Source organism: Austrofundulus limnaeus, unplaced genomic scaffold, assembly GCF_001266775.1.
Source record: "Austrofundulus limnaeus strain Quisiro unplaced genomic scaffold, Austrofundulus_limnaeus-1.0 Scaffold130, whole genome shotgun sequence".
Taxonomy (NCBI): domain Eukaryota; kingdom Metazoa; phylum Chordata; class Actinopteri; order Cyprinodontiformes; family Rivulidae; genus Austrofundulus; species Austrofundulus limnaeus.
The window spans coordinates 34,763-42,612 of record NW_013952532.1 but is presented as its reverse complement, the minus strand read 5'-3'; the positions used below and the strand labels follow the sequence as shown (position 1 = coordinate 42,612).

At 37.0% G+C, this 7,850-nt stretch overlaps 1 protein-coding gene across 1 annotated transcript in view; it reads right to left on the bottom strand.

Annotated features, from left to right (window-relative positions):
- Positions 1 to 7,850, bottom strand: part of LOC106522476 (protein phosphatase 1 regulatory subunit 29) — a 54,774-nt gene that overhangs the window by 12,241 nt on the left and 34,683 nt on the right. The window contains exon 2 of the mRNA XM_014015495.1: positions 1,284 to 1,362. The gene's annotated coding sequence lies outside the window, so the exon portion shown is untranslated. The remainder of the gene's footprint in view (positions 1 to 1,283; positions 1,363 to 7,850) is intronic.

The window sequence follows — 7,850 nt, the reverse complement described above, 5'->3', positions numbered from 1 at the left end:
ATTTATTTATTTATTTATTACATATTGTAGTTTTATTTTGTGACACTTTTATTTTGTAAAGCTACTTTACATATTTCAGGGACTTTTATTTTGAACTCCCTTTTTATTTCATGCTGTTTTACTATTTCAGGCTTTTTTTACCATTTCATGGCATTTAATTTCATGGTCCAATATGCAAATGAGGGGGCGGAGTTCTCACTGAGGTTTGAGATTTAGGAAATGATCTGTTTCATCATCACCAGAGGGGATTCCCCTGCCTGGCCTTTCTTCATATCTTCATAATTAAACGTTCATTTTTGGCCAAATAGCCCTGATTTTAGCACTCAGATTAAAAATAGCAATTTTTTTTCTGGGTAGGTCAGAGCTGTTTCTGCCAAGCCGAATTGTTAAACATCTTTTCAAATGTAAGGCTTTCAAGTTTTGTGCAGCTAGCCCCTTCCTGTCTCAAGTTATGACTAAAATGGTCTGTTTTCAAGTAGAGTTCTATAATATTATCATCATGTCACATACGATATTCCTTTAAAGTTTGATATTTTTTATTTGTTTTCATGTTTAATCTCATTTCTTACCGAAGATGTTGCTTATTTCCTGATTACCAACTGCTTTTTTTCATCTAATATATTTTTTAATTATTTACATTTATTTTAGCAAGTTTAGAAATTCTGTATTGTTTGATTTAATTATTATACATGTGATAAACTAACTTACTATTTTCTACTGGTTAAAGTTAAAAGCTGAACRAAGTGTGTTATGTTATGTCTTGAGGAACTACCTAACATCTACTAAAGGTGTATTTTTTAACACAGATTAAATTTTCCTGTTTTATTTGAGGCAAACAGGAATTTGAAAATCAACCTACCCCCTGGTTAATATGTAAAAGAAGTCCTGTGATTGCATCAGCTAATGCAGAAACTCTGCCCCTTAGGAGCATCAAAACCAAGTCATGTGGCTTTCTTCCTCTTGACCTCTTGCTACGTTCACACCGAACGCGTTTTGAGCTGCAGAAGCAGCCAGTTTACATGAAAAGTCTATGGCGGAATCGTCTTTAGGGGTCGTGCGTCGCGTCATGTACGTTTTGGGTGGCACGCAAGGAAGGCGGAAGGGGCAGCAGAGTATTTTCCGCGCATGCGGTGCTGCGGAAACTGCCGCCACCAGAGTTAAAAAATCGGAACTTTTCGCCGCTCGACGCGTCTTGACAACCAATCACAGAGACTCCTTTTTCCACATGACCGTTTCCTGAATATTGCCCACCAAACCAAAACAGACGGACAGGAGATCTTTACCTGAAATCGATCGTCTGCAGTTGGATTTTCTGGCAGGATATATCAGTACCGATGTGAGTCAGCTGGTCGGGAGGACAAACTAGTCGAGAATGGAGGAGAAAACAGCACAGTTAAGTCCCTTATAGCTCAACCTTTTCAAAGCAGAATATATGAGGAGAAACTTAAAGTGAAGTAGCTTGGACTGAATAAGCCAGACATTGTAAAAATTGAGCAAGAACGTGGTGTAGTTAGATTGTGTTGGTGTTCCCTTTATTTTTGATTAGTATATAATGTAAATAATGGTGAACACAACTTAATATAAAAATATTTTTTGTTTTTGTTTAGTTTTTTTTTTTTAAACTGATTTTGTTTGAATTTATTTTTGAAAAGGGGCAGATATTAGATTATATCTTTCTTCTTTCTGCTGCCTTTCATTTTATTTATATTTTTTCTTCTGTTGTACATAGTTTATTTTGTTTTTTTTAATAAAATGAATATATTTTGAAAATAAAAATATAATTGATAATTTACCTAAGAGGTGAAACAATTTCTTGCTACTAAAATAACATTAATTGTTCTCTATATATTAAACATGTATTAGAAAGCTCACTTGTAGCCATCTTCATAATGAATAAAATTTGTGCATTTGTTGTTTTAGGTTTGTGACACCATCTTGAGCCGTTCACCAAGCATCTGATCAGTTCTGCAGGCACCCAGGTTGCTGCAGGATCACAGACAGTTGTCGAGGCTCACTCAGTGCTGAACATGACCAAGATGTCTGATCTAGTTCAGGAGCTGCAGTGGTGCTGTGGCTCTGTACCAGCTGCTCTTCATGAAGAACAATCTGCAGGACACCTTCAGAGACTGTGGCTCTGCTGAAGGTTCTCATCACATCTCCTCTGACCACAGCTGAATCTGAGAGGAGCTTCAACACTGAAGACAATCCAGACTTTCCTCAGGTACAACATCACATCTCACTGCACTGACCATGCTCTATAGAGAAGAATCTTGTTAAAACATCCCTGACTTTAACCAGAGTCATGAAGAAATTTGCTTCCCAGTAACAGATGAGCAACATTTATGTACAAAAAATAAAACATTACATGACATTGTAATGCTGTTTTATTACTTTCATTTGTTTAATAAATACACTGGCGTGATACAACTTAGTACGTTTGATTGCTTTTGGAGATGGGCCTATTTTGGATTTTGCCCACCCCCGGAGAAAAATCCACCAGCCACCACTGTGCTGTGCACAACATTTGCTTGTGCTTCAGTAAACAAATCAAAGCCATTTTCTTTTATTTTATCTTTATTTCACCCGCCGAGGACAGACGCTCCTCCCACACCTCGCTGCCGCAGCTGCTGCTGCTTCTCGTTTTGGTCTGAAGAGTGCATTCTGGTCTGAACATAGTGSGTCCAACTTGAGGCGTTTTGCACTTTTTGGCCTCTCAAAACACGTTCGGTGTGAACTTAGCATAAGTGACGCAATAGCGCTGTACCTGCCCCGTGCGTTGGCCTCGAGCACTGTCCTGGCGTGAGATTGTGCCCTTCCGAATTTTTTGTAGCTGCATGTGTCGTGCACCATTCAAATAGTCTGTCTGTCAAGCCTTTTCTCTCCTACTTACAGCATTTCCACCAGAAATAAAGTGTACTTCCATGTGTCATTTTGGAGAAATCTACAACATAAACACCAACACTTTGTCACAGTTTCCATGTAAACTTCATTAGGAACTTGTACCCAAGTTAAATGTGCCAACCCACAACATTGGGTTTGATCTTTATAGTAATGTAAGTAAAGTAAGTTCACTTCAACTCAGTGCTCCATTTAAACTCATTTTGCTTAAAGCCAAGACTGAATAAACTCCTGGGGATGGTTAGGACACCACCACAACCATCACCATCACCAGAGTCCTGACTGCGGGACTATGAAGGTCATACAGCCATTTTTCTTGTGTCTGATAGCCAAATCAATCAACAAATTCCCCTGGGGAAGCGCCTCTTCATCCGTGAGCTTTGCTCAGCGGCTGAGCCTGTAGTACCCACCCAACAGCAGGACACGATCGGTAGGACAAAATATCTGCCCATTTTGCTGGTGACAAAGATGCTCAGATGCTAGTTGGTTCCCTCTTTCTAGGAGCCTTTTGGTAAAATTATCTTAAATATAGTTCAAAACCTCAATCTGAATTTTATCTATGCAACATAGTTAAACCTCCCTCAAGATGCATTCTGTGTTTTGTTTTATGCTCAAAGWAATTTTATGCTCACTTCTAWTTTTGTATCTTAGAGTTTTATCTGGATTCTGGATCAGTTATATTAGAGTTCCTATATCTTGCCAGTTATTAATTTCAGTCATTTTCTTTCATAACATCATTTTATTTATACTTGAATGGTAAATGGTAAATGTACTGTACTTGTATAGCACCTTTCTACCCAACCAGGACACTCAAAGCGCTTCACACTACAATATGTGTTCTCATTTACCCATTCACACAGCACTCTATTAGGTCTCCACAAAGCTAACATGTACAATCAACTATGGAGACTAATCAGTGTCAATCACATTCATACACTGATGGGACACACATCAGAGGCATTGGGGGTGACGTGTCTTGCACAAGGACACAACAACTGAGATAGCTGGAATGGGGGATCGATCCAGCAACCTACCGGTTCCAGGACAAYTCCCCTGATCACTTTGTKATCATAKTAATCTGTAAATAAATGGTACACACGAGTGTATCTACTTGTCTTAGTAAATTTAAGGATTTATCTAATGAAAAGAACGTATGTTTATGGTAAATTACATTGAGACTGATAAATGATAAATCATTGATTTCTCAAGTTCTTCCTATTAAGCAGGAAGTGGTGCCCCAAGAATTACAATTATACAATARCAATAAACAAAAAAACTATAATGACGTGGTCCCCCTAAAGAGAACATACCATGTAAAATCCACCTTTTTTAGCCACTAAATGCATTTTGTTGTGTACTTGGGGGTCATGGTCTACGAGTGCAAAGTTTAATCTCTCCCGGTAGTGAAAAGCCCCATTTGCATTCAAAGAGACAGCTCAAAACAAGTTGATCTGAGACACATCAGAAAAAGAGAGGGGTTTATGGAGCCAATAATAGTTGATAGTTGTAAAAATGTTTGCAGTTCCACCTTATACAGACTCCAACTGAATGATTTAAATGTGRAAAAGAATGATTAAAAGATGATGTATCTCATTTAACTGGATAAAAAGCAACGTGAGAATAAAAAAATGGTGATAAATGACAGTATAATCTACACAGCAGAATGGGTAAAGAGTGYGGGTCACATTTCTCATTTTCTTTTTCCCACTATTAGACCAGTATTAAAGCACTAATTCAAAAAGGTAAAAACAGCTTAAAAACAAACCAGAAAAATGCTAGTCAACTTTATATTTTGTCCTCCAGCCAAATCAACCCAGCCAGCAGGCCCAACAGTGAAAAACTCAAATACCTAACTAGACATCAAGTCAATATGAGGACCAAGCAGCCGTCCAGTCATTAATCCCTGCCAGGTTGTACAGAAACACCAAAAGCAAAAACACACTTCTTCATTTTTTAGCTCTATCTGTGAGTTACAGGCTGTTTTTTTTTTTGTTTACTTTTTTTGCATTTTCTCACTATCCACTGTTCTCTCCTTTTTAATTTTTTAATAAAGTTGCTGCACTGTTATTTCAAATCCTGAATAAATAGTTTATTTTCTTCCCATGGCTGCCTTGTTTTGCACAAATTCAATAAATTTTTTATTATTTTTTCTCTGTACATTTTGGGGTATTTCTCGGTTGCAAAATCACAGCACTTTACATGCATTTATAAATATTTAAAGATTGTAATTATTAGATAAAGTATTGTATGTGTGCAGCAGTATTATCAGTCAGTGCTACAGCACAGTATGTCACTGCTTTGATCAGCTCCCCCTTTCTCAGCACACATATCTTGGTTTTTTTGTACTCAAAAGATTTTTTTGTTTTGTTTAAAAAGCGTGTAACATCTGTTGTTGTCTCCTAGACACCCTCCCACTGGGAGAGATGACCACAAAGGAAGCTTTTGGTTAGTGAGTGTTTTCAGCAAAACGCTCTGTGAAAGTTGTTACAGTACAAGCTGTTAAAGAATCGGAGCATCAGGGGACTGCTGAAGCTTCTAGCAAGACAGGCAGGGAAGTTACAATAAATTATATCAGTAATGTCAAGTTTTTATAACTAATATTTTATAGGAAAAGGAGTCAGACCCAGAGGTTGCTTGCTGTTACAAAAAATAAAATAAAAAATAATAAAAAAAATCTTTATGTTGTTTTTTTTTTTATTTTGTAAACAAGTTCATTAGTCTAGCTTTCCAGAAATATTCAAGATCCCTTTACTAAATTCAAACTCTTTTGAAAAGCAACTTAATTAGTAATCATTAAAATAYTGAAGTGAGATCTATGCTTCCTTACCAAAATCACAGGAGGACAATTTTAAATTTGTGAAAGAACAAACAGCAGGAAGTCATCACTGAGTTTTAATTATTAGCAGCCACCAATAAGCAAATGCTTTTGGTTGTGGTTGTACATGTACCAAAATACCTCATTATAAACTAGACAATTTTAATACCACATGCAGAAAGTAACCATTGGTTGTACATCTGATCAACTTTTAGAGTCGTAAGCTATGTTTGTTTCTGATTTAATGGGAATGTTTGCTACATCAGAATTAATCTGAAAATATGTTTCCATCTCCACTTTTGTGCATTAACTCTTTTTCAGAAAATCCAAAAACAACATCAAGCAAGCTTAAAAAAACCTTTCTTTGCGAAAATTAGTTAGTTTTTTTTTCAAACTTTGCCATTTCCATCAACCTTTTCTAATGTGATCCTTCAAAATGCTTGTGAAAAACACTGATGGAAACGCGTCTATAGAAAAAAAAAGTACTTTCTGCCTTCCTACTCAAACTTAAACTTCCACATTTTATGTCAGTTATGTGATATCTTAAATTTCTTCAAACAGCTGTCAGTCATTTTGTGCAGCTTTGTTGTGAAATGGTTTTGGGAAAGGGTCTTAGCTTTTTGGGTGAAAGTTGTGATCACTCTCTGGCTAGTCTTAGAAAAATGTAAGATCATGATTATCTGACAGAAATCATTGCAAAAGAGAAAGATATTGTGATTTGACATGGTTAACCACTGTGCTCATGTATTAGCCTCATTGTAGTTGCCAGTCTGATACAGTAGAGACAAATATAATTTGAAAGTGGCACCACAAAAACGCACACATATACAGTTTTCCTAGTATTACTACCCTGCTCTTTTATAATGAGTCTCAAGTTCCTGAATATTTATACTTGGATGTTTTCCCCTATAGCCATTGTGGAATACAAACACATTGTTGAGTTTCTTCTGTGTGGCAGGTAATGCATTAAATTCAGACACACACACAAATGTATATATCTTTACAGTTTTTGTGTTTGGTTATGCAGTTTATGTTCTTGTACCTTTGTGTCTTAATTATTTCATAACCCATGAAATAATATCTCCCCGCATTCCTGCTCTGCATGTATGCTGTGCTGAGGTAACAGCTCTCTATGGGAGCCCTTCCTTGCTCAGGAGGGAGGCAGAAAACAGAGGAAGAAACAGAATGAAATCAACAGCAGAAAGATGGAGAGAGATATGAAGAAGAGGAATGGGAGAGGCATTGTGGTAAGAATTAATTTATCCCCTTTAATTCCATCTCTCTGTCATCCCAACAGGTTAACTCCAATGGGGCCTTGAATCTCTTTTTCAGGGTTGACCTTCACATGAAACTGAGAGTTGAGGATTAGGAGCAGACAGAATAAAGAACAGGAATAGGAGAGGGTATCTGTTTTTATCTTGATTTTACTACTAAGAAAAAGACAAAAATTGAATCATACTTATGCCAGGACAGGAAGATAAGAGGATTTCTTGGATGAAGAAAAGTGTCTGTTAAAACCACTTAGTGATACATTATRTATTTCTACTTTAGTGTCAGTTTTTACAGCACTAGCAGAAGGAGAAATGGCTGCACATATGCACACATTCACACACTGAAAGAGTCCAGGAAAAGGATTTTCTCCTTTTTGGCAGGCAGTTCTTGGCTCATTGCCTTCATGAGGATTCGTTTAATTTTGGGTATATCAAAATATTGCAGCCTGATGTCAAAATATGCCCCAAGAAATGAAAAACTTTATTTTTTAGACTTACTAGTCCTTTACTCTAAATATATATTTTCAAAAGTACCTTAAAGTGATCTTTTTACTCCCTCATCCTCTGAAGGACAGCATGCTGACAGAGGAGGCACAGCCACATAAAACACAGACTCTGGAGTGAAACTAAAACTATCTCTCACAGGGCTATGTGTAAAAGAAAAGGAGTGTAATATATTTTTAGGTTCACAGGTGTAGGAATTTGCCATGCAGTTCTTTGTTTTTAAAACTGTGTGCGCCAACTATGCCTGCCTCTGGAAGTTGATTCAACAAATTGGCTTCTGTGTGTGTGTGTGTGTGTGGGTGTGTGGGTGGGTGTGTGTGTGTGTGTGTGTGTGTGTGTGTGTGTGTGTGTGTGTGTGTGTG